At 40.6% G+C, this 10,562-nt stretch overlaps 1 long non-coding RNA gene across 1 annotated transcript; it reads right to left on the bottom strand.

The window, feature by feature from the left end:
- Window positions 1-820: 820 nt before the first annotated feature.
- On the bottom strand, window positions 821-4,254 carry LOC121927317. Its single transcript, XR_006103176.1, has 3 exons — window positions 4,168-4,254; window positions 3,373-3,869; window positions 821-1,049 (listed from the first exon to the last, which is right to left on the bottom strand). It is a non-coding gene; the product is annotated as an uncharacterized LOC121927317 (long non-coding RNA).
- Window positions 4,255-10,562: the final 6,308 nt, after the last annotated feature.

Raw genomic sequence — 10,562 nt, 5'->3', positions numbered from 1 at the left:
TGACAGGGTTTCATTTACCTGCCTAGGACGGAGGAGTAAGGCAGGTGAAGGAACAACTGCAGCCTTGGTGTTGCCAGAGGACAAAATAGGAATCTTGGGATTTGGGTGTGGTTGAGCAGAAAAGGGTGTTCTCTGTCTCCTTAGGTGAGGAATCATAAGGAGGAGAGAACAAGTGGGTAACTAGTAACGACAAAAGGGGTAACTGTGCTAAGCACACTGCAGTAAAAATGACAAAGAATCTCGTGGCATCTTAAAATCTGCTTATCACCAAGGTTTGGTGGAGAGAGGAATGTTGGGGCATGTTGAATCAGGATTAAACATGCAAACATGCAGAAGCCATGCACATAGAGCAGGAATGCCACTGGAAGGTCTCTGCTCTGTAGCCCTTGTGCAAGCTGCAAAGGAAAAATCCTCCCACGCAGAAGCTGCTGGCCAGATAAAGAACTGCTGAAGAGCTGAGTTCTCATAAAGAGGTCTTTAATCTTTTGCTTCCAATATGTACAAACAGACTATCAAAGTGCTTTGCCAGACTCCACAGAGCATTCAGATCACTCTGTTATACAGTCCGTCCTTGCCTTACGCGGGATCCGTTCCAGATCTCGCCGCGTAAGGCGAATTCCGCCTATGCTCGAGCCCCATTGGAAACATTTTATTTAAAAAAAAAGAGAGAGAGAGAGAGAGAGATTTAATTCTTTTAAATTTTTCTTTAAAAACATTACAGTACATCTTACTACATTTTCACTTTAACCACATGAAACAATGTACATATGAACCCATTTAGGCTATGCATATGATAGTGTAATTTATAAGTATACTTTTATTTTTGCTAGTTATTTATGTCAGAACTGTTGCTATTACATTCAGTGATATATGGGAAAGTGGGGCACCATGAGTTACTGCACCAGGTGATGCCAACCGTAGTGATGCCGCTGGTTAATGTATTGGAAAAGTGCTGCCTCATCTTCTGTATTGTCTTCTGCATCTGCTGCACATAGGCAGAGATGTGTTCCCTCTCTGTATTTCATAATGTACTTTCCTACCTGGGAAGCCTGATGGCAAAGACACAGAAAAACAAACAAACAAACAAACAAACAAACAAACGAAAGAAAGAAAGAAAGAAAGAAAAGAAAAGGTACATAAAGCACAGTTCATACTGTTCTTAACAGTTGCTCTCTGTCTATGGGTTCCTCTGAAGAGGAACTATCATCTAGTAGCAAACCAAGTCCCCTTCACACATCACAGCCAAGTCACCTTGAGATCAGCAGCTGCTGCCTCTTCTGGAGAGCATCTGCACATTTCTCTAGCCTGGAAAGGGTGAGGTGTGCTGTTTTTGTTTCAAACCTCTTCAAAACTAGTGGTGGGTTGAGTAAAATTGTTTGCTTTGTGGCTTCTTCAGCTGCATCTGAACACATAGCCCTGGCCTCCAATGACTCCTGTGGAACTGGTGAGTCATTCCAATAATAAACAGTGATTCATTCAAATCACAGGCAAAATCAACATCAGTAATGCAGACTACATTTTCTAATAATGCATATATGTGCCCTTAAGAACTACCGTTTCCTGACATTTTGGACCTTGAATAACCATGGAAAGCCGTTTGCACAGGGGTGGGAAATAGGCACCTTTTCCATTCTCCCCCCAGTGGGTCCTCCTGATTCCCCTGACACAGGCATTGTCATGAAGAAAGCAGGGGAGGAAGTCCTATTTATCCTTAAGAATGGAACTTCTCCTTTTGTAACTGAAATATGTATGCTTTCCTGCATCATGAAATGTTTCTTAGAAGCCTAATCCACTTCACAGAGGGGAAAGGAAACTCTTGGCTGTGATTATGGCAGAGCAACTTCCAGTGGGCCTTGGGTGGCAATGCAGATGTCCACTTCCATATTAGTTACCCATCCCTGTCTTTATACACTGTGTTCACTTGATTCAATTATAATTAAGCTGAATGAGCAGGCCCAGAAAACTACAGATGTGTATGTATGTGTCTTCAAGTCATCTGTAGATTTATGGCAACCCCATAAGTTTTATAAAGTTTTTTTCATCATATCTACACTAAATTCAAAATTGTTCATTTAGCTTTGAATAATCAGGGTATTATGAAAACACCTGGTTCCCAACTTAAGAAGCCACATCTGCTTGTATGAATAGCTCAGCGTTGTACATTTCTCCCAAGATCAATATTTATAGATCTTGTTTGTTTCCCATGTCAACATTGCTGGAGTCAATTAGTGCCTGCAAATAATAAGCAACTTCATTAACAACTAGATTATTGTTTCTCTTTGTAAAGATAAAAAAATAATTGTTTAGTTTACTAGAGTATGAGAGCAATGGACTATTGTACTACAGAAGTATTCCAAGTGTTATCCCACAAATACAGGATTGTGGTAATCTTTTCCTAGTTTCTACTCTATATTTGTACCATTTTTCAGGGTCCCAGCTTCTGTCTCCTCCTCCTCCTTTCTTGTTTTGGTCTTAGCTTTGTACCAGTTTTCATCCTTGAAATATTGGAGAGAGGGTGTGTGTGTGTGTGTGTGTGTGTGTGTGTGTGTGTGTGTATCTCTCAAAGTGGCTGTGCAGACAGTCCCAAGGAGGCAGCCTCCAGGTGCCACTTTTACAGCCAGACTGGAGCCGCAGCAACCACGTGCCGCAGCCCCGATCTGGCCTTTCCAGGATGCAAAAAGGAGCCACAAAAAGCGGCTCCTTTTTGCGCCCTGGAAAGGGTGCGATAGCTGTGGTGCTGTGGCTTTACGGCACTCCTTCAGTGCAGCATTTAAGTTTCCATAACTTAAAATTTATACCATTTTGACAATGATCCTTGTAAGACTCCTTTCATTAATGCTATTGATATTCCTCTGTCTGCCACTGGTTTTATTTGAGAAGGCTCATTAGCCATCTATAATGGTCTGGAGCCACAAACTATAGCAAAACAACTGCTTTCTCCATCTGATGAGATTTGCCAGTATCTTTCTGCTGTTGCAATAAGTGTGTGTGTGTGTGTGTGTGTGTTCAGATTTTCTCTTTTTAAATACCTATTCTACACAAATCAAAACAAAATATCTAGTATTCTCTACCAAGCTTGTATCAGTTTTGCAAAGCTTTGTCATTTTAACAATGCTGTATTTTTCCCATTTTTTTTTAATTGCTGTCATGACTTGCTCTCTCTACATGCTGTTACTGCCCTAGCAGGTTTTTTGCATCTGCTTTGAAATGCTGTGCACTTGCAGAATATCCATGTCTTTTAAATACATCATTGCAATTTTCACTTATTTTTGCTTTTTGTCTGCCTCCTTCTGCTTATTGCTGACAAAGTTTCTGTTGGTTTCTATAGCTGTAATTATGTGAAGCTGATTTCATGTATTCAGTACTACTTACTAGTTTCTCATAATTTGTTGATGTTGCTTGGTAATAATTTTGCTGTTCCAGTCATCACCAACATTGATAATGTCTGTATCCTTCACTTCAGAGCTGAGGAAGATGCAATCCATGGGAAACAACCCTTTTTGTGGCCATGAAGCCATGCCAGACATACTCTACATTCTCAAATTTAAAAGGATTTGGGGATTTTTCCCCCCCTTTCAAACCAATGGGAAAGATGGAAGCTCCCGCAAGATGTTGCAGTAAACTGTAATGAAGTTTAGCAGCTTCTCCCCACAAAAAATCCAAAAAACATGAGGAAGAAAATCAGCCAAAAATAAGCCATAACATAAGCTTGGCTTGGCAAAATAGTTTCTTGCACCTGTAATGCTGAGGGATTAAAATTGTTCCTCGACCCTCAATTTCAAAGTTATGTTTTATATTTGCCGAGGTATCATTGTCCGTTTTGCATTCAGTTTCTTGCTGAACCTGGAAATTTTTTTCTAATTATATTTCTGTAAAGGAAGAAAGAACAATAAGGGTGAGAGGTGTTCAGTCAAAGTCAAAAATTTATTGCCAAATGCCTTTGCATCAAACTATATCCAAATAACAAAATATATAAAACATGAATTGTCTAATAAGCATCCTACATGTAATCATAAAAAAATTAAATTTAAAATTTTAAAATAATATAAATAATATAGATAAATAAAACAAGTTTAAATATAATTGTCACCTTTACAGTGTATAGCTATCTCTGCTAGGTATTTCTGTCTGATGTTTTTAGCAGCAACAGCAAACAAAGCAACTCACCAAGTTCAGTGAATGAATAGAGTGTTTTGCCAGTAGGGCGTGTATATTTGTGACTTTTCTCTCTTTTTTTGGAAAGTAAAAGCTGCTTCTGTAATAGTCCCACAGATATTTCTGCATCTGTAACAAATGTAGTCTAGAGGTCTGTTTACAGATTAAGGTTTGAAGAGTAGCAACCTTAATTGACAGTCTAAATTGAAATGGGGACATAAAGAAAAATAACTGAACATTCTGTTTCTCTCTATGTACTTCCTTTCAGATTAAGAAGATGTTTTTCTGGCAAACTTATTTAGAATCCAAAGTGTACTGAGCCAAGGGGGGGGGGGGTAGATTGTGATGCTTATTTTAGTGCATTTGTTTTTTTAAAAAAATCATACATCTCAGTGGGAAACCCAAAATAAGGCTTGTTATTGGTGGGGAAAAATGTAGCTAGAGCTGTATTTCCATTTGTGAAAGACCAATGAGCTTAAACTCACAATTTACAGGGATGTTTTTCTAAACATGCTTAGGTAAGGAAAAATATTTAATTTTTTACAGCTGCAGCCTATTATATTAATGAAACAACCACATCAAAACAGCAAACAAATGAATGTTAGGCAGGAATTAGTGGCAGTGAGGAACTGAAAGGACCCATGAGTTTAGGTTCTGTTGGTGCACCTGGTAAAGCCTAGGTGCAGAGGGAAATCTTCTGCTCAGAACAGTGGCCCTTTCAGCCTACATAATTATAGTGCTATGATCCTGTGTCCTAGGAAATGCATTTTAGGGAGGAGTATGTATAATTCTCAGAGAGAAAGAGAGCCCTAGTGTCTCATCAGACTATAAACCCCAGGATTCCATAAATTGTTGTCATATGAGTTAAAGTGGAATCATAGTGCTGTAACTTTGGGATTATGCAGATGGTGAAAATAATCCAAGCTGCATCCAGGTTGAATATTCGTTGTTCAAACACATCCCAAAAGCACCTGATTAGGTTTGGGGGAAGGGGCTGTAAAACCCCCCACTTAATTCGGGATAATCAATATCGGATTTTTTTTAAAGATTTGAATCATAGAATCATAGAATCATAGAGTTGGAAGAGACCGCAAGGGACATCCAGTCCAACCCCCTGCCATGCAGGAATCCAAATCAAATCATCTCCGACAGATGGCCATCTAGCCTCTGTTTAAAGACCTCCAAGGAAGGAGACTCCACTACACTCCGAGGGAGTTTGTTCCACTGTCGGACAGCCCTTACTGTCAGGAAGTTCTTCCTAATGTTGAGGTGGAATCTCTTTTCTTGTAGCTTGCATCCATTGCTCCGGGTCCTAGTCTCTGGAGCAAGTGAAAACAAGTCAGCTCCCTCCTCAGTATGGCATCCCTTCAAGTATTTAAACAGGGCTATCATATCACCTCTTAACCTTCTCTTCTCCAGGCTAAACATCCCCAGCTCCTTAAGTCGTTCCTCATAGGACATGGTTTCTAGACCTTTCACCATTTTACTTGCCCTCCTTTGGACACATTCCAGTTTTTCAACATCCTTTTTGAATTGTGGCGCCCAGAACTGGACACAATATTCCAGGTGGGGCCTGACCAAAGCAGAATAGAGTGGCACTATTACTTCCCTTGATCTAGATACGATACTCTTACTGATGCAGCCTAAAATTGCATTGGCCTTTTTAGCTGCCGCATCACACTGTTCACTCATGTTCAGCTTGTGGTCTACTTGGACTCCCAGATCCCTTTCACACATAGTCTCGTTCAGCCATGAGTCTCCCATCCTATATCTGTGCATTTTATTTTTCCGCCCTAAGTGCAGTACCTTGCATTTCTCCCTGTTGAAGTTCATTTTGTTAGCTGTGGTCCAATTTTCTAGTTTATTCAGGTCATCTTGAATGTTGATCCTGTCCTCTGGAGTTTTAGCTACTCCTCCTAATTTGGTGTCATCTGCAAATTTGATAAGTATGCTCCCAATTCTGTCATCCAAGTCGTTGATAAAGATGTTGAATAGCACTGGGCCCAGGACAGAGCCCTGTGGGACCCCACTGGTCTCTTCTCTCCAGGATGAAAAGGAGCCATTGTTGAGCACCCTTTGCGTTCGGTCAGTCAACCAATTACAAGTCCATGTAACAGTTGCTTGTCTATCCCACATTTTATAAGCTTGTTAACAAGAATGTCATGGGAAACTTTGTCAAAAGCCTTACTGAAATCAAGATATACGATATCTACAGCATTTCCTTCATCTACCAAGCTAGTAATTTTATCAAAGAAAGAGATTAGATTTGTCTGGCATGACTTCTTTCTCTGAAACCCGTGTTGACTTTTTGTGATTATGCCATTGCCTTCTAGATGTTCACAGACTCTCTTTTTAATGATCTGCTCTAGAATCTTTCCTGGTATGGATGTCAGACTAACTGGACAATAATTGTTTGGATCCTCTTTTTTCCCCTTTTTGAAGATGGGGACAACGTTTGCCCTCCTCCAGTCTGCTGGGACTTCTCCTGTTCTCCAGAAGTTCTCAAAGATCATTGCCAATGGCTCCGATATTACTCCTGCCAGTTCTTTTAATACCCTTGGATGTAGTTCATCTGGTCCTGGAGATTTATATTCATTTAGATTTAGATTGCATCATTAGCAGTGTGAATACCTGAGGCGAATAGACCCAGGATAAGACTCTGCATGCCTTGAACATGCTCCGAATGCATTCACATCATTGACTCCATCTTTATTCGAGTGCTTGCATGTGTGAGAAACCAAACTTGCAGAGATGCACACTGATGCAGTTCCATAATGTGAATAACAAACCTGGAATGCGTAAGTGAGATTATTCACATCATTACACTGAAAATAACAATATCTGAATGACCCCTGTGTAGTGTGAAATAGCCCCAGGAATGGCCAGCACTACTAGCTAAGTAGGATGAAATACTACTCACAGGCCAGTTAACCCAGGTAGAGCAATCAGCAGCAACTAAGATCCCATCTGCACTTGCCATAACACTTCGCCCCCCCCCCCCGAGTGTTCTCAGCCCAAATTCCCCCCACCTTTGTCCTATATCTGCTTGACTCTCACAGGGAATGACTCGTGGCTGCGTTCCCACACAGCTTCCATTGGTTGCCCAGTGCCTACCAAGGTTAGAAAGAGGCATCCAACCATCTACTTGTGTTGGATACCTTGTTCTTACCACCAAGCGATTCGTGATTACAAGAGCAACACCAGGCAGCTCGCAGGTACCATGAGTGAAAAGGCAACTGCCATCTCTAGGAAGAGTTCTGAAAATCAACAGCAAAAGGTGAGTTATTTAAATGTTGGTTCAGAGGAAGAAGCCCATATTGGGCACAAGCATCATGAAGACAGTCTGGACCTGAGTCAGAGTTTTGCCCCTGTCTCATATAATCAGGACACAGTGAGTCCAGGAGGAATTCAGAGTAAATCACCCATGTAGAGACTTTGGCCAAGAAATTCATAAGGGCTGGTCAAGATGTTACGTTGTGAAGGGGGAATAGTGAGACACGGCAGTGGTAGATTTTGACTTCCATGTTGGGAGGGGTGAACTTCCCTTGGTTTTTATTCTGAAGTAAGAAGTATTATGTTCAGATTTTACTTCAAGACAATTAGCCACATACTCAATTTGGTTATATAGTGATATCACAAAATCAAATCAGAGTGCAGGTAATTCTGCTCTCTTCATTCTGGCACAGCTGTAATGATGGGGAGAGGAATTACAGTGTTTTACAACTGCTGTCAGCACAAATAGGCAATGGAAAAGGAATAAACAGGTAAATACAGGAAAGGCTTTTGTAAACCTCCAGATCTCTGTCAGGCTTATAATGGCAATTTTCTAACATTAGGTCCAGTTTTAAAGAAAAATGAAAATTGAACAATTTTTAAATTGTCCATAATAAATGTTTGTAGGCTCAGGATAAGAGAGGATGTAGAGGGGACAGAACTGGAAGAGTCTTCTATTGCTTGTACTTCCCCAGAGAGTGTCAGCTTAAGCTGAGAATCTAGCCAACATCAGCAGCATCAGCAGTATTATTTTCATAGTGCACCTCACCTTATTTTAAGTAATTGGTTATGGCATGCAGCAGTGAAAATTATATTAGTTTCTGGGTAGTGCTAAAATATTACAATAGCATATTATATTTGATGTCTCTGCATGTTAGTGTATCTTTCTACTGTTTATCTTCTATGAATTTGTGGAAGCAACTTCTATGAACAAAGTGGATACTATGGAATTTCATGCCCCCACTGTACTGATGATTGCCAATTTGGACAGCTTGAAAAGGGCATTGAATTCAAGGAAAAAGCTATCAATGGGTGCATCTGCACTGGAGAAACAATCCAGTTTGACACTACTTTAACTGCCATGGCACAAAGCTATGGAATCCTGGGAATTGTAGTCTGTTGTGGCCCCAGAGCTCTCTGACAGAGAAGGTTAAATATCTCACAAAATAACAAATCCCAATATTCCATAGCACTGAGACATTACAGTTAAAGTGGTGTGAAATTGGATTATTTCTGCACTGCGGATGCAGCCAATGACTAATTTTTGATATAGTACAGTGTTACCACACATCTTATTTTCCTCAGATTTGTCCTTTTCAGGGCTAAAATTTCTGTCCAGGTGGATTTTTGAAATGTCTGAGTTTCATTACAAGGACCAGAATGAAGGAAGTGGGTAATCAGGTGGTAGAGCTCTAGGTAGGAAGAGGAAGAGAGATATGCCAGGTTAAAGCAAGGCAAGAGAGGCCCCCAAAGCAGAAAGCTTCAGCCCCATGGGGGTTACCAAGTGACCACCCTGCTTCCAAATGGGTCAAGGCTGTTATCACCATTGTTGTTGCCACAAGGGCCACCACCATCCTTCTCCATCCTGCATGGAAGGTCTTTCAGGGAAGAAGGCAATGGGAATAGGAAAAGCTCACACAAACGACGAGCAGCAAGCTTACACTTAAACAGTCTAGAAAAAAGGGGAACAACAAATGATCTATGTAACTACTTAAGCACGTCTTATTCACAAGATATATATATCTATATACATCTTTTGATACTTTGTCATTATATATATAGATATATATATCTTGTGAATAAGACGTGCTTAAGTAGTTACATAGATCATTTGTTGTTCCCCTTTTTTCTAGACAATAGGAAAAGCTCCCCAACACCATTACTGGAATGTGGCCCAGATACAAGAAAGGTCTGTCTTGTCACTCAGACTAATTCAACTGAGGAGTAGCGGCTCCTCTTACAGCTGCCCAGAGCTTATAATGTATTTAAAATAAGAATCATCATAGCAGTGGGTGGATTGAAGTAGTCAGTTGGTAAATGTGTCCTCTTTTCCAAATACAGGGCCCTCAGTATCCATCGATTCATGATCCATGGATTCACCCATCTACAGACTGAAAATATTAAAAAACATATAAATTGGAAAATGCAAATTTCGTTTTTTGCTATTTTATATAAGGGACACCATTTTACTGTACCATTGTATATAATGATACTTAAGTATCCACAGATTTTGCTATCAACGACAGGGTTCTGGAACCAAACCTCAGTGGATACCGAGAGCCCACTGTGTGGTAATCCTAGTACAGTGGTACCCCGGGATACGAAATACCCAGGTTACGAAATTTCCGGGATACGAAAAAATCCCATAGGAAATAATTGTTCCGGGTTACGAATGTTTTTTCGGGTTCCGAAAAAAATTTTGGTGCTTTTTTCGGCTTTTTCGCACGAAATCGCGGCTTTTCCCCATTAGCGCCTATGGCATTTCGGCTTGCGAATGCTTTTCGGGTTACGAAAGCGGCGGTGGAACGAATTAATTTCGTAACCCGAGGCACCACTGTATAGTAGCCATAAACTGAAGCCATAAATTATACATGCTACTTCTGCACTGGAGGTCATTCTGTGTGTGTGTGTGCGCACGCGCGCGCGTGCCTGCGTGCCCAGATCACTTGTTGATTTATGGCAACTCCCTGAACTTCATAAGGTTTTCTTAGGCAAAGAATATTCAGAGGTGGCTTGTCATTGCCTTTCTCTGAAATATAGCCTGGCATTCATTTGTGGTCTCCCGTTCCGTTACCAACCCGGCCTGACATTGTTTAGTTTCCAATATTAGATTGGATCTAGTGACTGCAAGATCTATAAGTAAGCTTACTTTCAGGGATAGTATGTTTATGTCTGCTACTTGCAGAGAATGCAAGCTGATGTGTTTGTCTGCACATGGCTTCTCATAGATATCTGGTTGACCACTATAGTGGTACTGCTACCAGGACAGGGTGGCATAGTTCTCTTAGATCTAATCTGCATTGTAGAAGTGATGCAGTTTGACACCACTTTAACTGCCATGGTTGAAGGTTATAAAATTCTTGGATTTGTCATTTTGTGACATATTTAGTCTTTCCTGTCAGAAAGCACTGGTG

The sequence above is a fragment of the Sceloporus undulatus genome, chromosome 3 (assembly GCF_019175285.1).
Source record: "Sceloporus undulatus isolate JIND9_A2432 ecotype Alabama chromosome 3, SceUnd_v1.1, whole genome shotgun sequence".
Classification (NCBI taxonomy): Eukaryota; Metazoa; Chordata; class Lepidosauria; order Squamata; family Phrynosomatidae; genus Sceloporus; species Sceloporus undulatus.
The sequence above is the reverse complement of the archived record's forward strand: the minus strand, read 5'-3'. Positions and strand labels throughout refer to the sequence as shown.